Genomic DNA, 12318 nt, shown 5'->3' with positions numbered 1-12318 from the left:
TCATCAGTAGAGCAAGTTTTTGTTGCACTAAAATCGCGAGAAAGTTGCGCTTAATTTTGACAAAAGTTACATTTATAATTTTTGTTGAATTAGTTGGGTATGAGATACTCGAAAGGTTCAGTTGTTTAACCGATTAGTTCATGCATTGAATTAGTAGGGTATGAGATACTCGAAAGGTTCAGTTGTTTAACCGATTAGTTCATGCAGAGCTGTCAAATTTGTTACTTCGTCATTTCAAGGACATTCTGGCGAGACCGCCAAATATTACATTTTTTCCCAGGAACACAACAAGAAAATTACGCAATGCGGGAGTAATTATCCCAAAAAAAAGCCAAACAGCATAGCGATAATACCTCCTGAAACAAGTCAAATAACGCACCCCAAACCCCATAGGTCTGCAAACTTGACCCAAGGCTTTGCAGAAAAACCCACACGCGACTTTAACAAGATCAATAGCCTGAAATAGGTGACACAGTGAAAATGTAATTTTCGGTGGTCTCGCCTGGGCATTCGTGAGATGGGAAACTGTCTCAGATTTAAACGACAGAATTAATAACGCGATCTATTTACATATTGTTCGGACGCGGTCGTGCTTGGAACTTGGAAGGGGAAGTTGTACTTCTTGCTTGCAAGCCATTGTGTCATAGATCGTGAGATGCAGCTAACCCATCATATAGCTCTTTGTTACGCAAATCAAAGATAATAGAATCATACTAGAAATAGTTTATAGCATGTTTGTAAATCACCCCCTTACTTTTTTCGCAATATTTGACAAACGTTGCAGTAAAAAGTTGTATGAAAACTAGAGAAAAGATGCAAAAAGTAGTACTATAAAATCCCTTCAAACAGCTTAAAACGTCATAGTACATAGATTCTGAGTATCTAGGAACCTGTTGGAAGCTGTGAAAAAAGTTGCAAAAGTTGCAAAAACTTGCCCTACTCATTAGATTAGATCAGTGGTTCTTAACCTTTTTTCCTCCAGCGCCCCCTTTCAAAAATTATCGTGCTCCAGCGTCCCCAACCTCATATTGTAAGGAATGTAATAAAGACAATGAGTAAGAGGGAGGGCAGTAACAGCACTTCGTCAACCCCCCTAAAAATGATTGCCTTGCGCACCCATAACTTCTGAAGGCTTTGCCCCCAAGAATCCCATAGCGTGATTTGGATGGTCAGCAACGTTTGTGTGGCCTGGTCGCCCTAGGTACCAAAATTTTCTATAATGCATGAATGAATAGGTGGTAATTACATATATAAGTCGCTATAAACTTTTTATCCTCTCAGCCCACGTAATCAGATTTACGAGTAGCGCTGAGTGAGCTGTTGTATGGGAAAATAAAGTGCACGTCATTAATAATTAAACATATTTGGGCGAGCCCGTAGGTACAATTAATTCGTTACCAGGGCCGTAACAGCAGTTCGTCAGACCCCCCCCCACCCAAAAAAACCGTTGGTCTTGGGCCCCCCATCGGGTGATAAACCAAATTTCCCGGGGGCTTCGCCCCCAGACTCCCTTTTCGGCTATCCGCTATTTGCTGAAACTAGTCATCTACATTGGGTGTCCATTTACTGAGACAGCTATTCCCGCCTAGACGCGCGAAAAATTTCACTAATTATTGATTGAATTGGTCAATATGATTGGGAATTGCATGTATATTGAGATCAATTTTTACCCTCTCTCTGCTCGCGTTAACAGATTTACCGGTAAAGCTGAGTGATGTGTGATTGAAAAGGTAGGACCCTTCAATAATAATTATACATCTTCAGGCGTGTATACCCGTTGGCAGGAACGAAACGGCACTTCGTCAGGCCCCGCGAAAAAATTGGGTGTTGGGATCCCATAGGGTGATGAACCGACCGCCCGCCATCACGTCGTTCGCTTTTGCCAGGAATCAGCTGTACTGTTTAGCGAGCCAGTGCAAAGCGCGATAACTTTCGATAATTCATGATAAAATCGGTTAGTAAGATCGGGAATTGCATATATATTGCTATCAATTTCTTGTCCTCTCTGCTCACGTTACCAGATTTACCGGTAGAGCTGAGTGAGGTGCAATGTTCCCTCTAAGCTGCGCACGTGCGCAGTGCTTACACGGTCTCTGCGCACAGAAAATCTACGTTGCGTACAACAAATCCGACGTTATGACTTTTTTTAGTCGTTACGCACTGTTGCCCCAGGGTAAGCGCAGTGAGTTGTTGAGTGCGCGCAGACTCCTCAATACTTAGAGCGAACATTGTGAGGTGTCTTGGAAACTGTAGTGCCCGTAACTAATAATTAAACATATTCGGGCGGGCGAACCCGTTGGCATGACTTCGTTACATGATGTTATTTCGCGACCTCCTGTCTGCTATATCAAAAAATATAGAATCGCCTAACAGGGATATCGCTCAACAGGAATATCTAGTTTTAGATATCCCTGTCGCCTAATCGTACTAAACTAAAAGACGCACACGATTTCAGAGTGGTATTTCTTCACTTGCATATAATTTTTCCCTGCTAGATGGAATACGTCTTCTGGGGTTCAGATTGGCAAGACAGGAACATTCGGTGCCAGTCATTTAGGCGCCCATATGGACAATTAAACCTATACGTATTTTGTAGGCTATGTATACCGAAGTTTGCGGTGTTAATTTTCTCTGAATACTCATTAGGGATATGTCCTACCACCACATCATCTACTGCGAAGCCATTTCTCTCCAGTGCCCCCCATACCGCCCCCCTGAGCCCCCTGAGCGTTTCCGCCACCTTCAAAATCGCCAGCGCCCCTTGGGGGGCGCTGGAGGCAAGGTTAAGAACCACTGGATTAGATGAACCGAAGTAAAGCGGTGTTAGATTCCCAAATGTCAGAAATTGATTAGGAAAGTGCGCCTTGTACACTTACACGGCATGTCGCTTTATTACGAGACCCAATCATTTGTATTTCTAAATTGAAGTGCATGGTGCTCAATGGATGTATTGATATTAGGCAATGTGAAAGTGACGGATAATAATTAACAAAAATAATTTGTATCCGCCGTCATAATTCAAAACAATGATTGACATGATACATTTTAAATCTTTTTAACTTACAGACCCGTTTTTTTATTACGACATTAAAATGCATTTAGGATAGCACAAAGCTTGTCTTAGTCGCCGCCTCCCGAGAAGTGTATAGCTGGTGAAGCCTTTGCTGTTGATGGAAATTAGCAGTGCTTCCAAAATTCGCTCTCCCTTAGCCTAGTGTCTGTCTTCGTATTTTTGCCATAATACCGACTTGAATTACCCTCCACGGCGACCTGCTTGCCACAAACTTAAATGATGGGTCAACCCCTGACTGCAGTTAACAAATATTTGGTGAACCGAATCTTCTTGGAATTTCGGCCGTCGTCACTGACCTTTATTTTTTTTTAAAATGCCGCCCGTTTATCGTTTCATCGCGAGCACTGATTGACTTGTTTTACTAATTAGGGTTTTGGAAACGTATCATGTCGCAATTTGAAGCATGTGGTGTGAATGTGACACTGCCAACAAAGAAGGTTTGAATAAAACTATATGGAAACAGTGACTTTAATTGTTACAGCACACTTTGCTACGTTGGCTTTATTTTGAATCTCTATTACTCGTATAGGACGTACGTAGACTACGTAATCGCGGTAAATAAATATATACAGGCTTAACAGTGAACGAATGTCCGGTTCAGTTTATACAGCTTATAGTTTTAGTCCACGGATTAACCTTCAAATGTAGGCCATATGTTCTGAATTCCAGGTAACTTTTCGCGTCGCGGGTCACATTTCAATAAATGATTGGCTGAGTCCAGATGAACCTCAGACAGTCGGATACCATTGCTATCGAATTAATTAACACGGCAGACTGCGCGACAGGTTGCGAGAATAGCAATTAGAAATCAGGCCAGTCCACGCATTCAGCTGCTCAGTATAGCTCAGGGCCAATGTTCCATCTAATTTTTGACGAGTCTGCGCACACTCACCAACTCACTGCGAGTCTGCGCACTCTCACCAACTCACTGCGCAGACCCTTGGACAACAGTGCGTAACGACTAAACAAAAGGTCAACGCTTCTGATTTTTTGTGCGCAACTCAGATTTTATGTGCGCAGAGACCGTGTCAGCACTGCGCAGCTTAGAGGGAACATTGCCCAGGGCTGGACAATTATTTTTCCCAGGGGCGAAATGAGAAGCTGAAAACACTGATTCGGGCTGAGTCAAATGTTTAAACTGTATTCTGCGACATATCAATTTTATTTCTGGACTTAATGCAAATAAATGATATTTTTATAGACTGATAAGTGGTTATTATTAGGTGATGAGAGAGGGAGAGTTTATTCACATTTCACAATAAAAAAAATTGAAATCACAATTTAAATCACAGACCCAGTATGTCATAAATTGAGAACAGTGACAGCAAAAAAAGTTTGGATTATATTATACGCAAACAGTATAAGGCCCAAGTTGGAATAAATATTTGTTCAGTTTTAGCGTTTTTCTTTACAATTGTTGCAACCTTGTGCCATTGTAACATTACTAACTTCACGGCCTGTGACTTTATTTACTATAGCATACTTTGCTATATTATGAATCTGGATTACATACTTATGCACATAAATAATCACGCCTCAAAGTAAACACGTATCCATTTACATGTATTCATACATAGGCTGCTGCCTATGGTATTATTCGCCGAATTACCATTCACAAGTAGATTGGATTTTCGAAATTATTTGACCCGCTGGCAGTAAAATGCCCAGGTCTGGTGTAGATCGTGGTGTAGCCTATACCTATTCGGATTCTCGCAAAAACACAAATCTTAATATACACACTTTCTATTGGTATTGTGACTGCTGGTCTGCTAATCCCAACCTGGCCGGTGATATACCAAATTAATATGTAAGTAACATTAGCTGGATCAGAGCTGATTTAAATTACAGGCTCTCAATCAATCGATAATCGTCAGATGATATTTTTATCTACCAAACACAATCACACAATATGCATTTCGACATACAAGACACAATGCGATGTAATGGACCTATATAGGAGGATGCCGAAACGACCAGTTGTGGTTTTTTGATCTGGCATCCCGCACCTCGGCGTAGTGTCCGATGTCACGGTCTTTTTGGTATTGATCTTTTATTCGTCTGTCCTTTTTTATTCGCACGTTCTTGCTCTTGTCTTTGTTCTGGTCTTTATCGGTTCTTTTTTCTGAGCTTTTTGCCGCCGTAAAAACATCGTAACGGGGGCGACGAGCGCAGAATAACTTCCGTCGGTGGAACTTGCACCCAGAAAGCCTGCGCAGGTGGCGCTGATGCTCACCATCACCCCCAGTCACTTTATTGGTGGTCGTGGTTATAATGATTATACTGAAGCCTAAACTAGGTACAAGGAGACGTCAACAGGTAATTCTCGCACGCTTTGTCGTCCATTTGTTATTTTCGAAAGAATTACGAAACCGATTCCAATCCTGTTATGACGATTACCAAGCATTTGCTTCGTCGATGGGTCAACATTTAAGTTTGTTTGTGGTATTCATGGTGCTTGTCGACTACTATGGTCATTTACACCAGGCCAATTTTCTATATTCTTATTCCGTAGCTGCCGCATTGTAACAGGCTTTTTATAAGAAACCGATTACAAGGATGATGTTGAGAGGAGGAGCCTATAGATCAGTGGTCGGGAACCTTTTTTGTCCGAAGAGCCATATTGGCCCTATTTTTTCCATCTCAATTCCCAAAGAGCCATACATGACAATCGACTGTTACGTCACAATCGAAAATTCGGGACATCATGGTAGCAGTAATTTGAACTCACTATACATGGGATTCCTCGTGTGCGCCATATTTTTTCTGTAAAAACTGGTATTTATTGATCGAAAATAATGCTCGAAACGAGTGGTAAGGCACAGACGGGCCAAGCCTCACCGTTGATAACACAATTCGTCGTATAAGTAGCTTAGAATTTATTACAACTGATATTAATCGAATGTGACTGTCACTCTGATTCCGAAAATCTATATACTTATCGACTTCTCAATTCGCAAAGTATTCGGTGGTAACATGACGTTGCGCTACACGCATACATTTTATCGCCGGCACTACACAAAGCTATACTTACCAATCAAGAACGTGGGGATAGCTATGGTGTTGTTTGTAATTAGAATTTGTAATTGTGGATGTCACATCAACAACAGTTCATTTCGCGCCGTAGATCAGCAAGACAATTTGTATTTGAAAACTGCGTTTTAAAATGGGCGTCACAATGTCTGCTATGCTCTTTGATTAATCAACTTATCGCACAGTTCAAGATTTGGAGTCGGGTACATAGAATTCGTGAGGGGCATTGGCCGCCGGCGTGACAGCTACTTAAATTTGATCAATTTCAAAAGAGGGTGTGAGCCCCTAAACCTCAAGACAGCATTGTCTTTACCTCTCAAAGACATGTTTATACTGCCACGAGAATAATTATATTGGACGTGATGAAAATTTACCAACAAGTCGCTGCAATATTGATTAATTCAGTACAAAAATAAATATTCGGCAAAGAGCCATATCTTATACCCAAAAGAGCCATATATGGCTCGCGAGCCATAGGTTCCCAACACTGACCTATAAAGTTAATTTCCGTAATAACAATCACTGATATGAAAAATAATTTCTTCAAAATGAAGCAAGTCAGATCGCGTGCTATCCCTTCGTAATGGGGTCTTTACGGGGATTAGTAGTGGCTACATATCTTGATTGGGATGTATCTCTAGTTGGCTCTGTATAGATAAATCCGTCTCTTGGTTGTGTTACCTTCCCCAGTCCGCCCTAAATCCAGTCCGCCCTAAATTTGTATCAACTGCTTTCAAGAAGAAGCGTAACGTAGTGTAATGACACTTAGGTGTAATATTAGTGCAGGTGCGTTTGTGGTTTACGTTAGTGGCCAGATTCAAATTTTTTGTCGGCAGGTTCTGTTACAGAATTGATTTTTCAGTCGTTAATTTACGTTTTCTTACCTAAAAAACGGAAGATTTTGACCTAAGAAATCTAAAATTTTGACTTTTTTACCTAAAAAAATGAATTTTGACAAAATTTTCACCTCACGTATGCAAATTAGGTGTTTTCGTACATATTCCTAAAATTGTACTACTTCTCTTCAGTTCTGGATGAAACTGTCTGTCCGTACGAAGGAGTTTGGCCTGAAAAAACGTTTTTGGCTCAAAACTGACAAATTTTTACTGAAAAGACTAGTATTTTAACGAAATCTGGCCGTATGAAGAATTCCAGTAGTTACATCACGTATTATGGTAGAAATAATTAAAATTTGTTGTAGTACAAACGAAAGATACTTTCCTACATTCTCGGGTAGAAAGTGTCCGTCCTTACTAAGTAGCTTGCCAAGAATGGAGAAAGAACGTTCAACAGTCGCAGTTGTTGGCTGACAACACTCAAGTTGTGCGTACACTGCTGGTGACACAACGTGTTGCTTCATTCTGACAATGTTGTCTACATCAGTGGTTCTCAACCTTTTTCACCTCGCGGACCGGTAAAATTCCAAAAGATATTTGGCGGACCGGTGGACTTTAAAAAAATCGAAACCAACCCCAAATGTGATGTATGCAGCCGCTTTCTGCAAGTATGATACTATAGAGCAGGGGTGTGCAACCTTTTTGCTATTCACGGCCGCATTTCGATTACTTATATGGCCTACGGCCGCATTACAGGACATAGTCGCATTGAACTAACTTGACACTCCATACCCATGGTAAACCGTCCATGCCATTGTCCATTTCTGGTGAACTCTGCACTAATCTACTTTTTCATATTGACTTGCACCAAAATCGCTACATAGTGGTAATGCAGTGGTTCCCAACCTTTTTCGTCTCGTGCCCCCCTTGGCCGATATTTGAGCTGAAATTCCCCCCTATGAAAAAGTTGCCTGTGACTGAAAAAATGTGCTTTTTAATGCGCAACCATTTGTTGACTGAGCAATTAATTGCCAAACATATTCAGATATGTCCAAATTAAGGCGAATGCGGAGTGCGGACCACACTAAACTTTGGTAAAGTACAGTCAAATTTGACCAGTTTTTGACCGGTCGGGTAGCCGCTGACGAACATAAATCACCAAGTCCGCTTGCTATGGACTTAAGTTGAATCGATGAATTTGGTACGGCATGTTTTTCACGTTAGCTCTTATATTGGCTTAAAAAGTTAACAATTTCACTAGCGGCCTTGTGCTGAATTCGGGTTGACGTTTTCCTGCTTAGTAGCAATTTAGTCGAAAGGCTGTCGCGGACCCAACGAAATTGTCTCGTGAGTCCCACTTTATCATGGGGTGTAATATCTACGGACGGCATTTAAGCATACGCCTAGCTTGAAATCCGCCATAGAAACATACAATTGTAAAGAACTATTTTCTACGTAACAGTTCTTCACCATAAAAATCTGAAAACCTCGTGAACCCAGTGTATCTTCCGATCAATGCCAAAGCCAGATTTCCCCTAAAAAAATTAAGCCTGATTCCTCCCTAAAAATTTCAAAATTCCCCCCCGGTTGGGAACCACTGTAGGTAATGTTATCAGTAATAATTAGTGGGATCGATTATGGTCGTACGAATGAATTTCGTCATTAATATTCGTAACTTCACATATTACTGTCAAATATTTAACCTTTTTCAGCAAAAGCGATCAGATTCATCGGTAAAATTGATGGAGGTAGTGGTTTTGAAAATTTTGGGCAAGTTATAAATGATGATGTATCCCCGGCTGGGCCAATTGTCAGTATATTCACTTTGTGGCGTGTGTTATTTTTGACCTCTAATCAGGATTTTTGGTATAGTGGAAAGATATTGGAATCTCCCGAACGTACCAGAAACAAATTTCTTTCGTCAGGAGCGCATGATTCCAAGTTGGTATTTCTATATGGGGTGCATCATTTTCCTCCGCTGTTTGCATCGGTACTGTGGGGATCAGATAGGGCGCTACGACTATATTAAAATCGAAAAAGAATTCGCATTGAATCGCGCCCAGCGCGAAAAAAATTTCAAGATTAATTAAAATATCTCAAATATTTGGGAGTAAATTCGTAAATTCAACTTTCATGTCGATGGCTTACGTGTCCACGGCCGCACAAATTTCCTTCTACGCACGTAAGTTGGTCACCCCTGTCCTATAGAGAGTGACATTTTGAGGGTTTTATACGTAATTAAATATGTTTATGATGGTATTCGTGTGATTATATGGTAGTGTTTGCTGAGTGCCGAGTCGAGGTAAAATTGACTTGCCCAGATAAACATAAGCTAATTTCGCGCCGCAGGCCATGGATTAATCGACCGCACCAAATAGAATAATATTCCTCTTTTCGACAGTATCCAGAGATGAAGCGTAGTGGAGTACGACCAAGTAGCTTGTCGAGCTATGTTGCTCATTTCCCACTACTATTATAGGTTGCCTACTACGAGCGCAATGCGCCGCACGAAAACACATGGTAACGGCGATACCTGGCCATCCACAAAATTGATGAATCGAAAACGAATGATCGTACGAATTGCACGGTTTAACGAGTCAGCTGACACTTGTTTAGTCGCTCGCATGTCGTCACTGGAGACAGCTTGAAGTTTGAGTCAAATCGAACATGTTTCCGCGCCTAATCTTACCTCACGAAGTTCTTCATCAGTTTAAAATTAGACGTTTGATTTATTTTACCAATGGACAAGCCTTCAACATCTTGTATCTTGAAATTCAGGTATAACATCCTAATATAACTCGCGGACCGGCAGAAAAGTCGTCGCGGACCGGCGGTTGAGAACCACTGGTCTACATCACAATTTTTCAGCTTGCGCTTCTTGATATAAGAACCATGCAATGCCCAAACAGTCTTGCTTCAGTTAGGATATTGCGGTACGTTGACCATAAAACCATGCCAACCTATTTGTTTTATTTGACCGTTTATGATTCACAAGGGGCAGACGATGGGCCGTTTACAACGATAGGCCTATAAAGTAGGCTACAAGCTGTAAAATATCAAATGATAAGTTTACCGACAGTGCAAAATCTACGATACAAACGAAATGCAGAGGTAAAAAAAAATTTGACTTTGTAAACAATTTTGTCAAATTTTGACCTAACGCTACAATTTTGACAAATTTTGACGTGTCAAAAAAAATCACCCTAACGATAACCAATTCGCAGATCTCATAACATTTCGTGGGACGGTTCTGTAGAACCGGTGCGAACCAGCTGAATCCGACCACTGGTTTACGATCATTTTGGGCGAACATGTTTTCGCATTCCCAAACAATTTTCCTCCCTTACATCTATGACATGACTTATGTCTCCACTGACAGTCCTGCTACACGTGTTTCACCGGTTACAGGAATGCTCGTATCTGTGACAAGCAAGTCACAATAAACGGCTTCACGATACCGAAAGGAATGCATATCAACGTTCCGACATTCGGGCTATCGCACGATCCAGATTATTGGGACGAGCCAGAACTTTTCAAACCAGACAGATGACACAAGTTTCTTGGTATGCAGTAGTTCGTGAGTTCATTAAAAATTAAAAGAAGTAAATTACACAGTGGTAATTTGTAGATTCGGAAATAGTAATCAGATCCCCATGTTGCTGTGCATAAAAGAAATTGACTGGATTCTCATTGATTTCGTTTCACGATCGTATCTCTACAACTCGATAAAATGAACCGGTTTTGTCTATTGTTGAATGAAAAATTTGATCTGAGAGATATTTTAATATAATCGGACCAGCTTATTTGTGTTTGTTTGCAATTGTAATGGAGACGTGTTTGTTTGCTGTGTGGTAGTCGTGGTTTTGTCGACTGCTATGCCCATTTACACCAGGCATTTTTCCGTAACTGCCAACCTACAGCACGGCGCACTTCCAGTCTTTTTGTAAGACACAGCTTACTCGGATGAGGTGGCGAGGAAGAGCCGAGATCAGGGGTGGGCAAACTTTTGAGCTCGCGGGCCGCATTCGACATCTGAATCCATTCGCGGGCCGCACTATATAAAATTGGGATTATAAACCAAACGCAATATTGGTATTTGATTATATAGTGACGACATGACGACATGGAGATAATATATATGCTTATTTAAACCAACCAAACACTGATTTGATGATATCGTGCACGCGTCAGAAACAGTGGCGAGATTTTATAGGCTGGTCGACCTAAATAACCAATTTGTCAAAACTATAAATATGAAAGTCGGTTGTCCCAATTCTTAGAACAGGATTGAAATTTAAATCTGTGAGCAGCGATCTGTTCATAGAATTACTAAATCCACTTTTGGCTCATTTCCAGGACAAACACTGCTGACAGCATCATAATCTTGTTAGCTTCAAACACGCTTCTACTATGTGTAGATAAAATATAAATGCCCTAATTCTACGCATACAGAGACCGAATCTACCTAAGACACGCGCGAATCGTTTTTTTATAAGCTCATCACCGAAATGTTTAAAAATGGAGAGGCCAATCTGAAATAACACTCGTGATCAAAATTATATCAATCTCATTTAGGATTTCCGCGATGTTTAGCACTTGAAACCTATCATACTACGTGGGCCTTGAGATCGGGCTGTCGCGCCAGAAATTAAACATAAAATATAACATTGGAAGTATTTACCTTAGAACAGTGGTTCTCAAAGAACAGATGACTCTCTCCAGGACTTACACCAGCGTCTCTGAGACCAGTTGCGTTGCCGTACTTCGAGTCGCAGCGCCAATCTCTGCGTCAAGAAGACTAGGGAATATTAACTAGATTCCCGTTAAGCCTACGTCTAATAGCTATTCTAGATTCCCGTTAAGCCTACGTCTAATAGCTATTAACAGCGCATCCGCCCATTGTATACCACTAGACTAAAGCATCCCCACGGTCTCCTGCGGTCATAAATGATACGAGGAACATGCGTTTTTTTCACAATTGCGCATAAAATTAGATTCATTTCTGTAAATCAGGAGTTCTTAAAGTAAGGGTCACGAAGGGTATAAATTTGGGTCGCGACAGCACTACAGAACGACCTTTTTAATATGTATGTGATATTGGGTGATTCTTTTGCGCGCAACAACAAATTATCTTCTGGCTTCGCGCGATCTCATGTGGAATGTTTATTCTTTCTAGGCAGACTGTGTTGGCTGCTATAGTCAAAATGCGAGACACACAGAAAAGTTTTTACGACAATATAGCTTAATCTTGAAAATTACCGACCTTTCTTTAATGCTGTGTATCTACATGCCTCTTATTTACACGCTGCAGGCCAAGGTGGGTGTCTGATTAACAAAGACTACTCCAAGTCGTTTCGTCACCCTCCTCCTGTCTTTTCA

Source organism: Botryllus schlosseri, chromosome 3 (genome assembly GCF_051294905.1).
Source record: "Botryllus schlosseri isolate E-star chromosome 3, Bs_hap1, whole genome shotgun sequence".
Taxonomy (NCBI): Eukaryota; Metazoa; Chordata; class Ascidiacea; order Stolidobranchia; family Styelidae; genus Botryllus; species Botryllus schlosseri.
The sequence above is the reverse complement of the archived record's forward strand: the minus strand, read 5'-3'. Positions refer to the sequence as shown.